The following is a 23,246-nucleotide window of genomic DNA, read 5'->3' as shown; positions in this document are numbered from 1 at the left end:
TGTTAGTTTTGGTAGAAGATATGTGCACGGTTTACGCCTAATGCACCATAGGCTAAGAAACCATTTTAGATGCACCCGATGGTACTCATAGTTGAAGAGGCTCAAGTGGAGACTCGATTTGGTCTGTTCGGATATAGTGCTAATCGTGATGCAAGATAGTTGCACAGTTTGCATCGAACGTACCATATGTTATGAAATCAATTTGGACGCACCCAATGGAACTCCTACATGACGTGTGTCATATGGAATCTCGCTTCGGTCTGTTTGAAGATAATGTTAGTTTTGGTGCAAGATAGGTGCATAGTTTGTGCCTAATGCACCATAGTCTAAGAAACCATTTTTGACGCACCTATTCGTACTCCTAGATGAAGAAGCTCAAGTGGAAGCTCGGTTCGGTCTGTTTGGAGATAGTGCTAATCTTGATGCAAGATAGGTGCACAGTTTGCATGGAACATACCATATGCTTGGAAATCAAATTGAATGCACCCGATGGAACTCCTTGATGACGTGTGTCATATGGAATCTCACTTTCGATGCAAGATATGTGCATGGTTTGCGCCTAATGCACCATAGTCTAAGAAACCATTTTGGAAGCACCTGTTGGTACTACGGTGAAGAGGCTCAAGTCGAAGCTCGGTTTGATCTATTTAAAGATAGTGCTCATCTGATGCAAGATAGGTTTGTGATTTGCAAGGAACATACCATATGCTTAGAAATCAATTTGGATGCACCCAATGGAACTCCTAGTTGACGTGTGTCATATGGAATCTTGCTTCTGTCCGTTTGTAGACATTGTAAGTTTAGTGCAGGATAGGTACACAATTTGCGTCTAATGCACCATAGTCTAATAAACCATTTTGGACGCACAAGTTGGTACCCTTGGGTGAAGAGGCTCAAGTGGAAGCTTGGTTCGTTCAGTTTGGAGATAGTGCTAATCCTTATGCAAGGTAGGTGCATGGTTTGCATGGAACATACCATATGCTTGGAAATCAATTTGAATGCATCCGATGGAACTCCTTGATGATGTGTGTCATATGGAATCTCGCTTCGGTCGGTGCAAGATAGGTGCAAGGTTTGCATATAATGCAGCATAGGCTAAGAAACCATTTTGGACGCACCCGATGGTACTCCTTGGTAAAAGGCTCAAGTGAAAGCTCAGTTTGGTCTATTTGGAGATAGTGCTAATCTTGATGCAAGATAGATGCACAGTCTGCATTGAACGTACCATATGCTTAGAAATTAATTTGGACACACCCGATAGATCTCCTTGATGACGTGTGTCATATGGAATCTCGCTTTGGTGTTCTTAGAGACAGTATTAGTTTCGGTGCAAGATATGTGTACGGTTTGCGCCTAATGCACCAAAGTCTAAGAAACCATTTTGGAAGCACCTGTTGGTACTCCTAGGTGAAGAGGCTCAAGTGGAGGCTCAATTCGGTCTGTTTAGAGATAGTGCTAATCTTGATGCAAGATAGGTGCACCATATGCTCAAAAATCAATTTGGACGCTGAAGGGTCGAGATGGCGGACTAGAGGGGGGGTGAATAGTCCTTTCTAAAAAATAACGCACCGGCTAACCGAAACAAATACGGAATTAAAACTATCGGTCTATCCAAGACTACACCCCTCTATCTAAGTTCTCTAGCACCTTGAAAAAGATCCTAAACAAGCAAACAAGGTGCTACCTTAGCAAGAGCTCACCTAATCAATTCTAGGAGCAAGGTCACACAAACCTATGCAACTAGTACTTTGCAAACCGAGGGAGCTCCTACACAAACTAGTGAGGCAAAGCGCACAAAGCCTAAGCTCACTAGCAAGCTCAATAACAAGGCAACTAATGCCAAATTAGAGAGCGCAACTTACTTAGCTACACAAACTAAGCAATGTGACTAACAGGGTTACACAAACCAAATTAGTCATGCAAGGGAACTACTTCTAGCTACACAAGCAAGAAGGTAACTAGCAAGCTACACAAGCTAACTAATTACAAGAGCAACTACACAAGCACAAATATAAGAATGTAAATACAAGCTTGTGTTAGGGACTTGCAAACCAACGGGAAGAACAAAGTTGACACGATGATTTTCTCCCGAGGTTCACTTGGTTGCCACCAAGCTACGTCCCCGTTGTGTCGACCAACACTTGGTGGTTCGGCGGCTAAGAGGTGTTACACGAACCTCGTCCCCACTAGGACACCGCAAGAACCTACCCACAAGTGAGGTAGCTCAATGACACGCACGATCCAATAGAGTTGCTCTTCGCGATCCCCGCGGGGTGAGCACCGTACCCCTCACAATCTCTTCTCCGGAGCACCGCACAATCTCCTTGCGTGCTTCAACGGAGTCACAAGCCACCAAGCCGTCTAGGAGGTGGCAACCTCCAAGAGTAACAAGCACCACCGGCTTGCAACACGAACACCTAGTGCCACTCGATGCAATCTCTCAATGCAACGCACTAGAATCGCTCACTCACACAATCGGATGATCACTATCAAGCATATGTGAGTTAGAGGCTTTACTAGCACTCCCCATGCATGGACACTAAGTCCCAAGGGTGCTCAACACCAGCCAAGGCCGGCCACCACTTCTATTTATAGCCCTAAGGGCTAAACTAGCCGTTGCCCCTTCACTGGGCAAAAGTCGTGAGCACCGGACTCACTATAGGTAGCACCGGACGCTGGAACAGTGTGTCCTGTGCTCCAAAAACAGCCACGTGTCACTAGCCGTTTGAACTTGACCGTTGCCGCCAACAGCTAGCACACGCACGCGCGTCTGGAACAGTAGCACCGGACGCTCTACTGCTTCACACCGGACGCGCCCTGTGCGCACCGGACTCACACGCAGAGAGCAACGCAAACTTGCAGCAGCACCGGACTCTCAGCGTCCTGTGACACCGGACTGTCCCGTGCGCACAGGACTCTCAGCGTCCTGTGCCACCGGACTGTCCTGTGCGCACCGGACTCTCAGCGTCTGTGCCACCGGACTCGTCCTGTGCGCACCGGACTCGTCCTGTGCGCACCGGACTCTCAGCGTCGTGTGCCTCCAGTTCAACTTGTTAGGTTGCTAACTTCTAGCTCCGAACTCCAAATTCGATGATCTTGGACATTTTGGAAAGCTTACTTAGAGTACTATCCAATATAAATGAATACTCAATCCAAATCAAAATGGATCAAAGCAGTATTCTAATCTAAAAGCCATCCTAATGTCCGGAGAACACCGAAAGACTTCTCTCTCTTCTCCAAGTTGAACAAAATCAACTTCAACACCTTCTCCTTTGCAAATGTGCCAACACCACCATGTGTAAGTGTGTTAGCATTTTCACAAATATTTTCCCAAAGGAGTTAGCCTCTCAACTTGCCACCCCACTCGATCCTAACACGTATGCAAAGTTAGATCGCTCAAGTGGCACTAGATGACCGATATGCAAACAAGTTTGCCCCTCTTGATAGTACGGCCATCTATCCTAAATCCGGTCATAAACTTCTCTACACACCTATGACCGGTGAAATGGAAAAGCCCTAGGTTATACCTTTGCCTTGCGCTTTCCATTCCATCTCCTCCAATGTTGATGCAACACATGCACCAACCAATCACCAAATGATATGATCCACTTCATATCATCACACGACCGTATTGGTTCATTGATCTTGACCTCACTTGCTCTTCACCATTGCCTCGGTCCATCGGCGCCAAGTCTTGCTCAAGCTTCACCGTCACACGCGGTCCCTCGCTTCAAAGCCTCCGACTTGCCCTTCACTCTTGCAACCGGTCCATCAAGCCAAGCCTCATCTTGATCTTCTCCACCTTGGTCACATGACTCCATGTTATGTCTCATATGCAATGAGCTCCTCCATCATCACATCATCACCTGTGGACTAATCTCCTGTGTATCTCACATAAACACTATTAGTCCACCTAAGTTGTCACTCAATTACCAAAACCAAACAAGGACCTTTCAATCTCCCCCTTTTTGGTAATTGATGACAACTCTACAAAGATATGGAAATTAAGCTTTTTCAAGCTAGCACTTTACACATGTGTAAATTGCTAACTTGATTTGGATTTTATGCTACTTATCCAACATTTAAGCTCTATGTTAAGATTTGGATAAGCACCATAAACCCAACTAAGTGCTAAGGTGTATAGAATAAACCTTTGTAGCTCGATACCAAATCGATATCATTTGAAGTATTCAATGTACACCATCCTTAGCACCATGAGTAGCTAGACAACAAAAACACTAGAAACCCCGTGAGATCAACATTAAAAGCAAGGGTCTAGTTTTTTACTTGAAGAACACAAGTCTAGCTACCAACCTATGCATGCTAGTTATCATTTCATCAATCAAGTTCTATAACTAGCATACACCACACAAGCATGCACATTAAATTTAAAAACTTATGCAATGCTAGTAAGCACATGAATATGCACATATCAAATGCAAACAATCAATGTTCATGAGCTTGCTCCCCCTACTTGTGTGCTTCTCTTTTGTCCAAGAATTTTGATCCATCATCTTTTCTTTTAATGTTGCTCCCTTTTAGTTCATGTCCATGCAACTTCCCATCTTTTGTTGTCCAACTTCTCGTATGATCATATCTTTGTTCCAACTTTTCTCTCATGATCATATCTTTGTTCCAACTTCTCCCCCTTTGTCATCAATTTCCATAAAAGGTATGTGATACCAATTAAATCACTTGATACCAATTGAAAAAGTGTGAATCTCATTGTGACAAAGGATTGCATTGGGATAGATGGTTGAGGCTTGAATCTTGCATTTTTTATGGACATCACCATGTGTTGGAATGACATTACTTGAATTGCTCTTGAGATACCACATAGGATCTTTGACCTTGATACCGTTTGGTGGGGCAACTCCCCCTATGTCATAGCATGGGTCATTCACTTGTCAATCTTGTTGGTGAGGGAACTTTCTTCACTTGATGATCACTTAAAGTTGAGGATCACTTGTGGAACCACCTTCTTGTATGATAGATACCATATGTATAAATGTGATATCATTTGAAATATCTTGTCCGGTACCATATGGGGTACTTCTACCAATTAAGGTCTTCTAGTATGGAACCACTTGTTTGCTATCTTGAACATTTGCTATCATCATGAGTACCATTTGTTGGATACCAATTGAAGAAACATTTAAGTCTAGATATCCACTTGCATTGTTGTCTTGTTCTTGTACTCTAATCATCATGAGCTTCTAAATGTTGACTTGAACTAAGTTGATTTGCTAAAGCTTCTAAGTCCGGTTTGAACCAATGACAAGCTTTTTCACACCTCACATTAAGGGTTATCTTGCCAATGTTGTACTTGTCACTTGTTAACAATCCAAAATAGATCAAGTACTTGGGTTCACTAGCTCATGAACAAACTCATATTCATACCACTAGATCAACTAATCATCCAAGCAATAGTGGTAGGTTATGAATCGAAAACTTTTCATTTGTCATGCATGATCCTATTAAGCATGTACTATATGCACTAACCGCATACTAGTAAGGGATGAAATGATCATGCACATTACAATGATACCTTTGCTATATTGGAGTAGAGGATAGTCAATAAGATTCCAATTTAGCTCCAAATAGCAATGTGAAGTCCAACTATAAGCTTGGTGAAGACCAATTATAAATGCCAATTGATAGATCAAATCTTCACCCATATGAAATGAAAACCACTTTATGATCAAGTGCACTTTCATGTTGTGGTTGGCTTGCTTCTTCTTTTGACCATTGCTTGCATGAGAGAACTAATAAGAATATCACTTGAAATAGCATGACTAGCTCTCTTTTGGGTTGTTGCTTGCTTTCTTGATCAATCCTTTTGATTGCTTCAACTAAGCATCTCAAATGTCCTTTGGATCACCACTTCCATGTTAGCCTTCCAAGCACCACACTTGGTTTACCCACTCCTCGGGCGGCACGCCCCTCACATAGGGAGAAGTGACCTCTCTCCAAAGAACAATTCTTGACACTCACTTGAATTGCTTTGATTGATTGATTCAAGTGATGGACTTAATATGATGAGTAACCATGAATTCCTGTCTAAGTCCTTTTCTTTCTACTTGTTTAAGTCCTTTTCTTTCTACCAAATGATTTCCAATAGTCACTAGAACTTAAACTTCATCTTCATCTTGAGTTTGATCTTGATCTTCAATTTGAGTACTAAATGTGTACACCAAGTACATTCCATAATCAAATGAGCTTGTACTCATTACTTGTCATGATTATAGATCAATTCATAACCAAACTTAGGTGCCTCAAACACTTATAATTATAATTCCAACTTGAGGACCTTTCAATTTAAGTGACTCTAGATGAATCCAATATTTGTCACTTTTCTGGCAGACTCTGTACCTTTCAAAGAATAACTCATATCTCACAATGTACAGATCTAAATACCATAAAAATTGGTGGAGATGTGATTCACTAAGTCATCTAGTAGCTGTGAAAATTTGAGTTTCTTTTGACTTCTAGATTGCTACCAGATTTCAATTCTTCCACCACTGTACATGCTGAAAACTGCTGCACAATAGCTGATAAGATCCACTCCAAAACTGAAGTATTCTTTATCCAATTTCCATGAAATTTCTACAGCACTTTCTATCATAAGTGTACAGCATGCACACCAAATTTCAAGCCATTTCAATAAGATTTGATCACTCAAAAGCAGACTTGATCTCAGCTAGCTCAGATTCTCAATGTTGGACAGATTTCAAGCAATTGAGCTATACTTGTTCAATTTGAACCAAACTTGAAATCAACTTGATTGAATGCATTCACAAGACATATATCCATTCAATCCACTTAATAAATGTTATCTTATGAACTTATCCAACCCAAAACAATCCAAACTTGATTACTAAGCATTTAATCCATTCAAACATCTTATAGCAAGCAACATTGCATATATATCCAATTCAATCAACTCATGTGCACACAAACGAATGTGATCAAAAAGATATACCATGATTAGCTCATGATCATCTAATTTGCAAGCTTCAACTCATGTAATTGCAAGCCATCAAATAATCCAATAAATCACCACAACTTGAATATTTGCACTTGTATGTTGTAGCACTTGGACTTCACTTATTTGACTTGGCATTGGGATGAGATAAGCACTAAGCTTCAATATTTGACTCACTTAATTAAATCAAGTCTCCAATGCCGATGGTACTTACACACATTCATCCACTTTTTGATGGTACCCAAACTAGTTTGGGTCCTCTCAAGTTAGGTGCAACATACTTAGGCATAGCCTTAGTATGAGTAGCGGGATGTTTTGCAATAGCAACCATAGAGGTACCATTACCATCCTTTCTAAGCATAGTATTATCATCAATTGAAATGGGCTTAGAATTATTACCTAGGGGACATGAATGAGCCATGTGTCCCCTTTCCCGGCATAAGAAGCAACTTCTCTTTGATTGAGCCTTTTCTTCCTTGCTCATGTGTTGCTTCTCATTGCCTTGCCTCTTGAAAGTTGCTTGAGCCTTCTTCTCAAGCTTGGTAGGACACTTCGAGGCAAAGTGTCCATCATTCTTGCTCATCATCTTGGCATCTTGGATTTGTATTGGATGCCTTGCTCTTCCACCCCTTCTTGTTTTCTTCTTCTTCATCATCAAGTCACCGTGATGGTTGAACTTGACTTGAGCTTGGGGCTTCTTTGCTTGCTCAACTTGTGGCTTTTGTTGAGGCTTCGCTTGATTCTTCACCAATTGCTTGGTTGGGCACATTGAGGTGAGATGACCCCAAGTGCGGCACTTGAAGCACTTGACATGCTTGAGCCTCTCTTCTTCTTTTATCTTCTTGAGCTTCTCTTTGTTTGGGCAACTATTAGCAAGATGTCCCACTTCATGGCACCGATAGCACATGAAATGAGAGAGCTTTTCTCTCTCTTGCTTTCTTTTGCCCTTCGTCATCTTCTTCTTGAAGCCAAGGCCATATTTGTCACCATACTTTCTTTGCGTCTTCAATATATGCTCAAAGGTGACTTTTGAGTAGTAGCACCTCTCTAACTTGTTGCTCAAATTCTTCACTTCATTTTTGAGCTCATTGTTCTCCTTCAAAAGGTTAGTCTCACAAGACATAGAAGTAGAACAAGCATCTATATGTGAAGAACATGGCATAGATAATAAGTCATCACAAGAGGTGGATACATGTTTCTTGCCTACATCACAAGGGTTAGTAATAATATGTGATTGATCATTTGACCCAAGTGATGAGCTCTCACTAGTTTTAATTTCTTCATTAGAAATCTTCTTAGTGAGAAAAGCATGATCTTTTACCAAGTTGTCATGAGCAACACAAAGTTCCTCATGAACCAATTTTAGCTCCTCATGTGAACAAGTAGTAACATAAAGTAGATGCTTTTGTTGTTCACATGTGGTCTTTAGAAATGAGTTTTCATTTTTCAATTTATTTGTTTTTGCTAGCTCATTTCTTAAAGCTTTTGAGAGTTTGCATACAAGATCAAAATTTGGACCATCACAATCAATAATCACATCACCAATAGATACCTTAGTGTCATCATGTGACATGAAGCAATGTGGTGATGTAGTAGATGAGCTTGTGGAAGCATCACTCTCATAGCCATCATCTTCATCATCAAGTGTGCATGAGGTAGCATCATCATTTGCATCACTTGTGGCATCATCATCATCCTTGTCAAGTGATCTTGTAGAATGATCATCATCATCTTCACTTGACCATGAGGTGGAGCAATCCTCCACAACCATGGTGTTGTGGTCATGCTCAACATCCGCATGTGCCTCGAAATTTGGCACAACATCTTCTTTGGAGATCATCCCATATTTCTCATTGAGAAATACCCAAATCTCATGGGCGGACTTCATGTCCATGATCTCACCAAATATATTATCTTTCATGGATGAATAGAAGATGTTAGTAGCTTGGCAATCGAGATGTAGGCATTTCTTTTGCGCTTGAGTTGCAACCTTTTTATCAATTGCACAAGAAAAGCCCACATCTACAATCCACCACATTTGAGGAGAAATAAACTTAAAATTGCATTGCATCCAATTTCTCCACCGTGCAAAGTGTGTGCCATCAAAAATGTGTGGACACTCAACATCTAGCCCATAAGCCGCCATCCTCTCGGGTCGGTGAAGACCACAAACGAGAGACCTAGCTCTGATACCACTTGAAGGGTCGAGATGGCGGACTAGAGGGGGGGTGAATAGTCCTTTCTAAAAAATAACGCACCGGCTAACCGAAACAAATACGGAATTAAAACTATCGGTCTAGCCAAGACTACACCCCTCTATCTAAGTTCTCTAGCACCTTGAAAAAGATCCTAAACAAGCAAACAAGGTGCTACCTTAGCAAGAGCTCACCTAATCAATTCTAGGAGCAAGGTCACACAAACCTATGCAACTAGTACTTTGCAAACCGAGGGAGCTCCTACACAAACTAGTGAGGCAAAGCGCACAAAGCCTAAGCTCACTAGCAAGCTCAATAACAAGGCAACTAATGCCAAATTAGAGAGCGCAACTTACTTAGCTACACAAACTAAGCAATGTGACTAACAGGGTTACACAAACCAAATTAGTCATGCAAGGGAACTACTTCTAGCTACACAAGCAAGAAGGTAACTAGCAAGCTACACAAGCTAACTAATTACAAGAGCAACTACACAAGCACAAATATAAGAATGTAAATACAAGCTTGTGTTAGGGACTTGCAAACCAACGGGAAGAACAAAGTTGACACGATGATTTTCTCCCGAGGTTCACTTGGTTGCCACCAAGCTACGTCCACGTTGTGTCGACCAACACTTGGTGGTTCGGCGGCTAAGAGGTGTTACACGAACCTCGTCCCCACTAGGACACCGCAAGAACCTACCCACAAGTGAGGTAGCTCAATGACACGCACGATCCAATAGAGTTGCTCTTCGCGATCCCCGCGGGGTGAGCACCGTACCCCTCACAATCTCTTCTCCGGAGCACCGCACAATCTCCTTGCGTGCTTCAACGGAGTCACAAGCCACCAAGCCGTCTAGGAGGTGGCAACCTCCAAGAGTAACAAGCACCAACGGCTTGCAACACGAACACCTAGTGCCACTCGATGCAATCTCTCAATGCAACGCACTAGAATCGCTCACTCACACAATCGGATGATCACTATCAAGCATATGTGAGTTAGAGGCTTTACTAGCACTCCCCATGCATGGACACTAAGTCCCAAGGGTGCTCAACACCAGCCAAGGCCGGCCACCACTTCTATTTATAGCCCTAAGGGCTAAACTAGCCGTTGCCCCTTCACTGGGCAAAAGTCGTGAGCACCGGACTCACTATAGGTAGCACCGGACGCTGGAACAGTGCGTCCTGTGCTCCAAAAACAGCCACGTGTCACTAGCCGTTTGAACTTGACCGTTGCCGCCAATGGCTAGCACACGCACGCGCGTCTGGAACAGTAGCACCGGACGCTCTGCTGCTTCACACCGGACGCGCCCTGTGCGCACCGGACTCGCACGCAGAGAGCAACGCAAACTTGCAGCAGCACCGGACTCTCAGCGTCCTGTGACACCGGACTGTCCTGTGCGCACAGGACTCTCAGCGTCCTGTGCCACCGGACTGTCCTGTGCGCACCGGGCTCTCAGCGTCCTGTGCCTGCAGTTCAACTTGTTAGGTTGCTAACTTCTAGCTTCGAACTCCAAATTCGATGATCTTGGACATTTTGGAAAGCTTACTTAGAGTACTATCCAATATAAATGAATACTCAATCCAAATCAAAATGGATCAAAGCAGTATTCCAATCTAAAAGCCATCCTAATGTCCGGAGAACACTAAAAGACTTCTCTCTCTTCTCCAAGTTGAACAAAATCAACTTCAACACCTTCTCCTTTGCAAATGTGCCAACACCACCATGTGTAAGTGTGTTAGCATTTTCACAAATAATTTCCCAAAGGAGTTAGCCTCTCAACTTGCCACGCCACTCGATCCTAACACGTATGCAAAGTTAGATCGCTCAAGTGGCACTAGATGACCGATATGCAAACAAGTTTGCCCCTCTTGATAGTACGGCCATCTATCCTAAATCCGGTCATAAACTTCTCTACACACCTATGACCGGTGAAATGGAAAAGCCCTAGGTTATACCTTTGCCTTGCGCTTTCCATTCCATCTCCTCCAATGTTGATGCAACACATGCACCAACCAATCACCAAATGATATGATCCACTTCATATCATCACGCGACCGTATTGGTTCATTGATCTTGACCTCACTTGCTCTTCACCGTTGCCTCGGTCCATCGGCGCCAAGTCTTGCTCAAGCTTCACCGTCACACGCGGTCCCTCGCTTCAAAGCCTCCGACGTGCCCTTCACTCTTGCAACCGGTCCATCAAGCCAAGCCTCATCTTGATCTTCTCCACCTTGGTCACATGACTCCATGTTATGTCTCATATGCAATGAGCTCCTCCATCATCACATCATCACCTGTGGACTAATCTCCTGTGTATCTCACATAAACACTATTAGTCCACCTAAGTTGTCACTCAATTACCAAAACCAAACAAGGACCTTTCAGACGCACCAGATGGAACTCCTAGATGACATGTGTCATATGGAATCTCACTTCGGTCTGTTTAGAGACAGTGTTAGTTTCGGTGCAAGATAGGTGCACGGTTTGCACCTAATGCACCATAGGATAAGAAACCGTTTTGTTCGCACCCGATGGTACTCCTAGGTCAAGAGGCTCAAGTGAAAGCTCGGTTTGGTCTGTTTGGACATAGTGGTAATCTTGATGCAAGATAGATGCACGGTTTCCATGGAAAATACAATATGCTCAGAAATCAATTAGGACGCACCTGATATAACTCCTTGATGATGTGTGTCATATGGAATCTTACTTCGGTTCGTTTAGAGATAGTGTTAGTTTTGGTAGAAGATATGTGCACGGTTTACGCCTAATGCACCATAGGCTAAGAAACCATTTTAGACGCACCCGATGGTACTCATAGTTGAAGAGGCTCAAGTGGAGGCTCGATTTGGTCTGTTCGGATATAGTGCTAATCGTGATGCAAGATAGTTGCACAGTTTGCATCGAACGTACCATATGTTATGAAATCAATTTGGACGCACCCAATGGAACTCCTAGATGACGTGTGTCATATGGAATCTCGCTTCGGTCTGTTTGGAGACAATGTTTGTTTCGGTTCAAGATAGGTGCATAGTTTGTGCCTAATGCACCATAGTCTAAGAAACCATTTTTGACACACCTGTTTGTACTCCTAGATGAAGAGGCTCAAGTGGAAGCTCGGTTTGGTCTGTTTGGAGATAGTGCTAATCTTGATGCAAGATAGATGCACGGTTTGCATGGAACATACCATATGCTTAGAAATAAATTTGGATGCACCCGATGGAACTCCTTGATGACGTGTGTCATATGGAATATCACTTTGGTCTATTTAGAAATAGTGTTAGTTTCGGTGCAAGATATGTGCATGGTTTGCGCCTAATGCACCATAGTCTAAGAAACCATTCTGGAAGCACTTGTTGGTACTTTGGTGAAGAGGCTCAAGTGGAAGCTCGGTTTGATCTATTTGGAGATAGTGCTAATCTGATGCAAGATACGTGCATGATTTGCAAGGAACATACCATATGCTTAGAAATCAATTTGGACGCACCCAATGGAACTCCTAGATGACGTGTGTCATATGGAATCTTGCTTCGGTCCGTTTGTAGACATTGTAAGTTTTAGTGTAAGATAGGTGCACAGTTTGCGCCTAATGCACTATAGTCTAAGAAACCATTTTGGACGCACTATTTGGTACTCTTGGGTGAAGAGGCTCAAGTGGAAGCTTGGTTCGGTCAGTTTGGAGATAGTGCTAATCCTTATGCAAGGTAGGTGCATGGTTTGCATGGAACATACCATATGCTTGGAAATGAATTTGGATGCACCCAATGGAACTCCTTGACAACGTGTGTCATATGGAATCTCGCTTCGGTCCATTTGGAGACATTGTTAGTTTCGGTGCAAGATAGGTGCACAGTTTGCACCTAATGCACCATAGTCTAAGAAACCAATTTGGACGCACTTGTTGGTACTCCTAGGTGAAGGGGCTCAAGTGGATGCTCGGTTCGGTCTGTTTGGAGATAGTGCTAATCTGGATGCAAGATAGGTGCACAGATTGCATGGAACATACCATATGCTTGGAAATCAATTTGGATGCACCCGATGGAACTCCTTGATGACGTGTGTCATATGGAATCTCACATTCGTCTATTTAGAAACTGTGTTAGTTTTGGTGCAAGATATGTGCATGGTTTGCGCCTAATGCACCATAGTCTAAGAAACCATTTTAGAAGCACCTGTTGGTACTTCGGTGAAGAGGCTCAAGTGGAAGCTCGGTTTGATCTATTTGGAGATAGTGCTAATCTGATGCAAGATAGGTGCATGATTTGCAAATTACATACCATATGCTTAGAAATCAATTTGGACGCACCCAATGGAACTCCTAGTTGACGTGTGTCATATGGAATCTTGCTTCGGTCCGTTTGTAGACATTGTAAGTTCTAGTGCAAGATAGGTGCATAGTTTGCGCCTAATGCACCATAGTCTAAGAAACCATTTTGGACGCACAAGTTGGTACTCTGGGGTGAAGAGGCTCAAGTGGAAGCTTGGTTCGGTCAGTTTGGAGATAGTGCTAATCCTTATGCAAGGGAGGTGCATGGTTTGCATGGAACATACCATATGCTTGGAAATGAATTTGGATGCACTCGATGGAACTCCTTGATGACGTGTGTCATATGGAATCTCGCTTCGGTCCATTTGGAGACATTGTTAGTTTCGGTGCAAGATAGGTGCAAGGTTTGCATATAATGCAGCATAGGCTAAGAAACTATTTTGGACGCACCCGATGGTACTCCTTGGTAAAAGGCCCAAGTGAAAGCTTAGTTTGGTCTATTTGGAGATAGTGCTAATCTTGATGCAAGATAGATGCACGGTCTGCATAGAACGTACCATATGCTTAGAAATTAATTTGGACACACCCGATAGAACTCCTTGATGACGTGTGTCATATGGAATCTCGCTTTGGTGTGCTTAGAGATAGTATTAGTTTTGGTGCAAGATATGTGCACGGTTTGCGCCTAATGCACAAATGTCTACGAAACCATTTTGGAAGCACCTGTTGGTACTCCTAGGTGAAGAGGCTCAAGTGGAGGCTCAGTTTGATCTGTTTAGAGATAGTGCTATTTTTGATGTAAGATAGGTGCACGATTTGCATGGAACATACCATATGCTCAGAAATCAATTTGGACGCACCAGGTGGAACACCTAGATGACATGTCATATAGAATCTCACTTCGGTCCGTTTAGAGACAGTGTTATTTTTAGTGCAAGATAGGTGCACAGTTTGCACCTACCATAGGATAAGAAACCATTTTGGACACACCCGATGGTACTCCTAGATCAAGGGGCTCAAGTGAAAGCTCGATTTGGTCTCTTTGGAGATAGTGCAAATCTTGATGCGAGATAGATGCACGGTTTGCATGGAACATACGATATGCTCAGAAACCAATTAGGACGCACCTGATATAACTCCTTGACGATTTGTGTCATATGGAATCTTGCTTCGGTTCGTTTAGAGATAGTGTTAGTTTTGGTAGAAGATATGTGCACGGTTTACGCCTAATGCACCATAGGCTAAGAAACCATTTTAGACGCACCCGATGGTACTCGTAGTTGAAGAGGCTCAAGTGGAGGCTCGATTTGGTCTGTTCGGATATAGTGCTAATCTTGATGCAAGATAGTTGCACAGTTTGCATGGAACGTACCATATGTTATGAAATCAATTTGGACGCACCCAATGGAACTCCTAGATGACGTGTGTCATATGAAATCTCGCTTCGGTCTCTTTGGAGACAATGTTAGTTTTGGTGCAAGATAGGTGCATAGTTTGTGCCTAATGCACCATAGTCTAAGAAACGATTTTTGAGGCACCTATTCGTTATCCTAGATGAAGAAGCTCAAGTGGAAGCTCGGTTCGGTCTGTTTGGGGATAGTGCTAATCTTGATGCAAGATAGGTGCACGGTTTGCATGGAACATACCATATGCTTGGAAATCAAATTGAATGCACCCAATGGAACTCCTTGATGACGTGTGTCATATGGAATCTCACTTTCGGTGCAAGATATGTGCATGGTTTGCGCCTAATGCACCATAGTCTAAGAAACCATTTTGGAAGCACCTGTTGGTACTACGGTGAAGAGGCTCAAGTCGAAGCTCGATGTGATCTATTTGGAGATAGTGCTAATCTGATGCAAGATAGGTGCATGATTTGGAAGGAACATACCATATGCTTAGAAATCAATTTGTGTGCACCCAATGGAACTCCTAGTTGACGTGTGTCATATGGAATCTTGCTTTGGTCCATTTGTAGACATTGTAAGTTTTAGTGCAAGATAGGTGCATAGTTTGCGCCTAATGCACCATAGTCTAAGAAACCATTTTGGACGCACAAGTTGGTACCCTTGGGTGAAGAGGCTCAAGTGGAAGCTTGGTTCGGTAAGTTTGGAGATAGTGCTAATCCTTATGCTAGGTAGGTGCATGGTTTGCATGGAACATACCATATGCTTGGAAATCAATTTGGATGCACCCGATGGAACTCCTCGATGACATGTGTTCATATGGAATCTCGCTTCGGTCCATTTGGAGACATTGTTAGTTTCGGTGCAAGATAGGTGCAAGGTTTGCATATAATGCAGCATAGGCTAAGAAACCATTTTCGATGCACCCGATGGTACTCCTTGGTAAAAGGCTCAAGTGAAAGCTCAGTTTGGTCTATTTGGAGATAGTGCTAATCTTGACGCAAGATAGATGCACAGTCTGCATGGAACGTACCATATGCTTAGAAATTAATTTGGACACACCCGATAGAACTCCTCTTGATGACGTGTGTCATATGGAATCTCGCTTTGGTGTGCTTAGAGACAGTATTAGTTTCGGTGCAAGATATGTGCACGTTGCGCCTAATGCACCAAAGTCTAAGAAACCATTTTGGAAGCACCTGTTGGTACTCCTAGGTGAAGAGGCTCAAGTGGAGGCTCAGTTCGGTCTGTTTAGAGATAGTGCTAATCTTGATGCAAGATAGGTGCACCATATGCTCAAAAATCAATTTGGACGCACCAGATGGAACTCCTAGATGACATGTGTCATATGGAATCTCACTTCGGTCCGTTTAGAGACAGTGTTAGTTTCGGTGCAAGATAGGTGCACGGTTTGCACCTAATGCACCATAGGATAAGAAACCATTTTGTTCGCACCCAATGGTACTCCTAGGTCAAGGGGCTCAAGTGAAAGCTCTGTTTGGTCTATTTGTACATAGTGCTAATCTTGATGCAAGATAGATGCACGGTTTCCATGGAATACACAATATGCTCAGAAATCAATTAGGACGCACCTGATATTACTCCTTGATGATGTGTGTCATATGGAATCTTGCTTCGGTTCGTTTAGAGATAGTGTTAGTTTTGGTAGAAGATATGTGCACGGTTTACGCCTAATGCACCATAGGCTAAGAAACCATTTTAGACGCACCCGATGGTACTCATAGTTGAAGAGGCTCAAGTGGACGCTCGATTTGGCCTGTTCGGATATAGTGCTAATCGTGATGCAAGATAGTTGCACAGTTTGCATCGAACGTACCATATGTTATGAAATCAATTTGGACGCACCCAATGGAACTCCTAGATGATGTGTGTCATATGGAATCTCGCTTCGGTCTGTTTGGAGACAATGTTAGTTTCGGTGCAAGATAGGTGCATAGTTTGTGCCTAATGCACCATAGTCTAAGAAACCATTTTTGACGCACCTGTTCGTACTCCTAGATGAAGAAGCTCAAGTGGAAGCTCGGTTCGGTCTGTTTGGAGATAGCGCTAATCTTGATGCAAGATAGGTGCACGGTTTGCATGGAACATACCATATGCTTGGAAATCAATTTGGATGCACCCGACGGAACTCCTTGATGACGTGTGTCATATGGAATCTCACTTTGGTCTGTTTAGAAATAGTGTTAGTTTCGGTGCAAGATATGTGCATGGTTTGCACCTAATGCACCATAGTCTAAGAAACCATTCTGGAAGCACTTGTTGGTACTTCGGTGAAGAGGCTCAAGTGGAAGCTCGGTTTGATCTATTTGGAGATAGTGCTAATCTTGATGCAAGATACGTGCATGATTTGCAAGGAACATACCATATGCTTAGAAATCAATTTGGACGCACCCAATGGAACTCCTAGATGACGTGTGTCATATGGAATCTTGCTTCGGTCCGTTGGTAGACATTGTAAGTTTTAGTGTAAGATAGGTGCACAGTTTGCGCCTAATGCACTATAGTCTAAGAAACCATTTTGGACGCACTATTTGGTACTCTTGGGTGAAAAGGCTCAAGTGGAAGCTTGGTTCGGTCAGTTTGGAGATAGTGCTAATCCTTATGCAAGGTAGGTGCATGGTTTGCATGGAACATACCATATGCTTGGAAATCAATTTGGATGCACCCAATGGAACTCCTTGACAACGTGTGTCATATGGATCTCGCTTCGGTCCATTTGGAGACATTGTTAGTTTTGGTGCAAGATAGGTGCACAGTTTGCACCTAATGCACCATAGTCTAAGAAACCAATTTGGACGCACTTGTTGGTACTCCTAGGTGAAGGGGCTCCAGTGGATGCTCGGTTCGGTCTGTTTGGAGATAGTGCTAATCTGGATGCAAGATAGGTGCACGGTTTGCATGGAACATACCATATGCTTGGAAATCAATTTGGATGCACCCGATGGAACTCCTTGATGACGTGTGTCATATGGAATCTTGCTTTGGTCTATTTAAAAATAGTGTTAGTTTTGGTGCAAGATATGTGCATGGTTTGCGCCTAATGCACCATAGTCTAACAAACCATTTTGGAAGCACCTGTGGGTACTTCGGTGAAGAGGCTCAAGTGGAAGCTCGGTTTGATCTGTTTGGAGATAGTGCTAATCTTGATGCAAGATAGGTGCATGATTTGCAAGGAACATACCATATGATTAGAAATCAATTTGGACGCACCCAATGGAACTCCTAGATGACGTGTCTCATATGGTATCTTGCTTTGGTCCGTTTGTAGACAATGTAAGTTTTAGTGCAAGATAGGTGCACAATTTGCGCCTAATGCACTATAGTCTAAGAAACCATTTTGGACGCACTATTTGGTACTCTTGGGTGAAGAGGCTCAAGTGGAAGCTTGGTTCGGTCAGTTTGGAGATAGTGCTAATCCTTATGCAAGGTAGGTGCATGGTTTGCATGGAACATACCATATGCTTGGAAATCAATTTGGATGTACCCGATGAAACTCCTTGACAACGTGTGTCATATGGAATCTCGCTTCGGTCCATTTGGAGACATTGTTAGTTTCGGTGCAAGATAGGTGCAAGGTTTGCACATAATGCAGCATAGACAAAGAAACCATTTTGGATGCACCAGATGGTACTCCTAGGTAAAAGGCTCAAGTGAAAGCTCAATTTGGTCTATTTGGCGATAGTACTAATCTTGATGCAAGATAGATGCATGGTCTGCATGGAATGTACCATATGCTTAGAAATTAATTTGGACACACCCGATAGAACTCCTTGATGACGTGTGTCATATGGAATCTCTCTTTGGTGTGCTTAGAGATAGTATTAGTTTCGGTGCAAGATATGTGCACGGTTTTCACCTAATGCACCAAAGTCTAAGAAACCGTTTTGGAAGCTCCTGTAGGTAGTCCTCGGTGAAGAGGCTCAAGTGGAGGCTCGGTTCGGTCTATTTAGAGATAGTGCTAGTCTTGATGCAAGATAGGTGCACGATTTGCATGGAACATAACATATGCTTGGAAATCAATTTGGATGCACCCGATGGAACTCCTTGATGACGTGTGTCATTTGGAATGTTGCTTCGGTCCATTTGGAGGCATTGTTAGTTTCGGTGCAAGATAAGTGCACAGTTTGCACCTAATGCACCATAGTCTTAGAAACCATTTTGGACGCACTTGTTGGTACTCCTAGGTGAAGGGGCTCAAGTGGATGCTCGGTGTGGTCTGTATGAAGATAGTGCTAATCTTGATGCAAGATAGATGTATGGTTTGCATGGAACATACGATATGCTTAGAAACCAATTAGGACGCACCTGATATAACTCCTTGATGATTTGTGTCATATGGAATCTTACTTCGGTTCGTTTAGAGACAATGTTAGTTTTGGTAGAAGATATGTGCACGGTTTACGCCTAATGCACCATAGGCTAAGAAACCATTTTAGACGCACCCGATGGTATTCGTAGTTGAAGAGGCTCAAGTGGAGGCTCGATTTGTTCTGTTCGGATATAGTGCTAATCTTGATGCGAGATAGTTGCACACTTTGCATGCAACATACCATATGTTAAGAAATCAATTTGGACGCACCCAATGGAACTCCTAGATGACGTGTGTCATATGGAATCTCGCTTCGGTCTGTTTGGAGACAATGTTAGTTTCAGTGCAAGATAGGTGCATAGTTTGTACGTAACGCACCATAGTCTAAGAAACCATTTTTGACACATCTGTTTGTACTCCTAGATGAAGAGGCTCAAGTGGAAGCTCGGTTCGGTCAGTTTGGAGATAATGCTAATCTTGATGCAAGATAGGTGCACGGTTTGCATGGAACATACCATATGCTTGGAAATCAATTTAGATGCACCCGATGGAACTCCTTGATGACGTGTGTCATATGGAATCTCACTTTGGTCTGTTTAGAAATAGTGTTAATTTCAGTGCAAGATATGTGCATGGTTTGTGCCTAATGAACCATAGTCTAAGAAACCATTTTGGAAGCACCTGTTGGTACTTCGGTGAAGAGGCTCAAGTGGAAGCTCGGTTTGATCTGTATGGAGATAGTGCTAATCTTGATGCAAGATAGGTGCATGATTTGCATGGAACATACCATATGCTTAGAAATCAATTTGGACGCACCCAATGGAACTCCTAGATGACGTGTGTCATATGGAATCTTGCTTCGATCTTTTTTTAGACATTGTAAGTTTTAGTGCAAGATAGGTGCACTGTTTGCGCCTAATGCACTATAGTCTAAGAAACCATTTTGGATGCACTATTTGATACTCTTGGGTGAAGAGGCTCAAGTGGAAGCTTGGTTCGGACAGTTTGGAGATAGTGCTAATCCTTATGCAAGGTAGGTGCATGGTTTTCATGGAACATACCATATGCTTGGAAATCAATTTGGATGCACCCGATGGAACTCCTTGAAGACGTGTCATATGCAATCTCGCTTCGTTCTGTTTGGAGACAATGTTAGTTTCTATGTAAGATAGGTGCATAGTTTGTGCCTAATGCACCATAGTCTAAGAAACCATTTTTGACACACCTATTTGTACTCCTAGATGAAGAGGCTCAAGTGGAAGCTTGGTTCGGTCAGTTTGGAGATAGTGCTAATCCTTATGCAAGGTGGGTGCATGGTTTTTATAGAACATACCATATGCTTGCAAATCAATTTAGATGCACCCGATGGAACTCCTTGACGACGTGTGTCATATGGAATCTCGCTTCGGTCCATTTGGAGACATTGTTAGTTTCGGTGCAAGATAGGTGCACAGTTTGCACCTAATGCACCATAGTCTAAGAAACCATTTTGGACGCACTTGTTGGTACTCCTAGGTGAAGGGGCTCAAGTGGATGCTCGGTTCGGTCTGTTTGGAGATAGTGCTAATCTTGATGCAAGATAGGTGCATGGTTTGCATGGAATATACCAAATGCTTGAAAATCAATCTGGACGCACATGATGGAACTCCTAGATGACGTGTATCATACAAAATCTTGCTTTGGTCTGTTTGGAGACAGTGTTAGTTTCGGTGCAAGATAGGTGCAAGGTTTGCACATAATGCAGCATAGGCTAAGAAACCATTTTGGACGCACCCGATGGTACTCCTAGGTAAAAGGCTCAATTGAAAGCTCGATTTGGTCTATTTGGAGATTGTGCTAATCTTGATGCAAGATAGATGCACGGTCTGCATAGAACGTACCATATGCATAGAAATTGATTTGGACACACCCGATAGAAGTCCTTGATGACGTGTGTCATATGGAATATCGCTTTGGTGTGTTTAGAGATAGTATTAGTTTCGGTGCAAGATATGTGCACGGTTTGCGCCTAATGCACCAAAGTCTAAGAAACCATTTTGGAAGCTCCTATTGGTACTCCTAGGTGAAGAGGCTCAAGTGGAGGCTCGGTTCGGTCTGTTTAGAGATAGTGCTAGTCTTGATGCAAGATAGGTGCACGATTTGCATAGAACATACCATATGCTTGGAAATCAATTTGGATGCACCCGATGGAACTCCTTGATGACGTGTGTCATTTAGAATCTTGCTTCGGTCCATTTGGAGACATTGTTAGTTACGGTGCATGATAGGTGCACAGTTTGCACCTAATGCACCATAGTCTAAGGAACCATTTTGGACACACTTGTTGGTACTCCTAGGTGAAGGGGCTCAAGTGGATGCTCGGTTCGGTCTGTTTGGAGATAGTGCTAATCTTGATGCAAGATAGATGCATGGTTTGCATGGAACATACGATATGCTTAGAAATCAATTAGGATGCACCTGATATAACTCCTTGATGATTTGTGTCATATGGAATCTTGCTTCGGTTCGTTTAGAGACAGTGTTAGTTTTGGTAGAAGATCTGTGCACGGTTTACGCCTTATGCACCGTAGGCTAAGAAACCATTTTAGACACACCCGATGGTACTCGTAGTTGAAGAGGCTCAACTAGAGGCTCGATTTGTTCTATTCGGATATAGTGCTAATCTTGATGCAAGATAGCTGCACAGTTTGCATGCAACGTACCATATGTTAAGAAATCAATTTGGACGCACCCAATGGAACTCCTAGATGACGTGTGTCATATGGAATCTCGCTTCGATCTGTTTGGAGACAATGTTAGTTTCGGTGCAAGATAGGTGCATAGTTTGTGCCTAATGCACCATAGTCTAAGAAACCATTTTTGACACACCTATTTGTACTCCTAGATGAAGAGGCTCAAGTGGAAGCTCGGTTCGGTCTGTTTGGAGATAGTGCTAATCTTGATGCGAGATAGGTGCACGGTTTGCATGGAACATACCATATGCTTGGAAATCAATTTGAATGCACCCGATGGAACTCCTTGATGACATGTGTCATATTGTTAGACTCTTTGGATCGTTCTAGTGTATAGATCAGTGGGTGTTTACTTTATATTTAGGATAAACAACTTGGAATGTCATGGATCCGGGGAGAAAGAGAGAATACGACGGTGAACCATACCTTCGAGTCGGTAGAGAGGGTCGTGTTCGAGGCAGTGGCGGCGGCGGCGGACTTCCCGTCGCTGGCAGTGACTCCCCTCGATCGGTCTAGGGTTAGGTGTGGCTAGTGGCACTGTTGTGACGAACCTCGTCCTTTGTGCCCTAGCCCCCACCCTCTCTTTATACACTGCGCGACAGGGGCCCACTAGCCCATAGAGGACTGAATGTCCCCGATCAGGACGTGGTCAAGGGTCCGGCCCAGTCTTTGGACTTGGGCCGGTAGAGATCAACCTAACATTCTCCCCCTTGATCTCAACTTTTACTTTAACTTTTAAACTTTGACTTTAACACTTTTCCTTCTACTCGTTCCATCACAGATGAGTGCATAGAGCATGTTTCATCATCACGGTCTTTCGCCGATAGACTTGACAGCTACAATGCATGTCTCTGATCTGAAATAGTAACTTTAACTTTGGGCCCTTTGTTGTCCGGAAATCATAGGCTTTACCATAAACCCATGTCGACTATGCGTTCTTTGAACACACTGGGTGGTAAGCCTTTGGTGAGTGGATCCATGAGCACTCGCTCAATACTTTTAATATGATTCCAGACTGCCTCCATTACAACGTGTAACTTTGTGTCAATGTGTTTGGCAGCACACTTGACTCGTTGTCATAGGAGTGAAATACTTGAATGGTTATTGCTGTTGACAACCATTATCGATTCCGGGTATAGGTTTTCTTAACCATTTCGCCTGCCTTTTAAGCCTCATAATCAACTATACTGTAGGTATGCATCCGTGATGACACCATAACTGTTTCTTTGGAGCTTTTCCACAATAAAACTCCAATTGCGAGCGTTAGCTACTATGTGGGTTTCACCAAACATCTCGCCTAAATTTAAACATTGTACTCACAACTATTTGAA

Source organism: Sorghum bicolor, chromosome 6 (genome assembly GCF_000003195.3).
Source record: "Sorghum bicolor cultivar BTx623 chromosome 6, Sorghum_bicolor_NCBIv3, whole genome shotgun sequence".
Lineage (NCBI taxonomy): Eukaryota > Viridiplantae > Streptophyta > Magnoliopsida > Poales > Poaceae > Sorghum > Sorghum bicolor.
The sequence above is the reverse complement of the archived record's forward strand: the minus strand, read 5'-3'. Positions refer to the sequence as shown.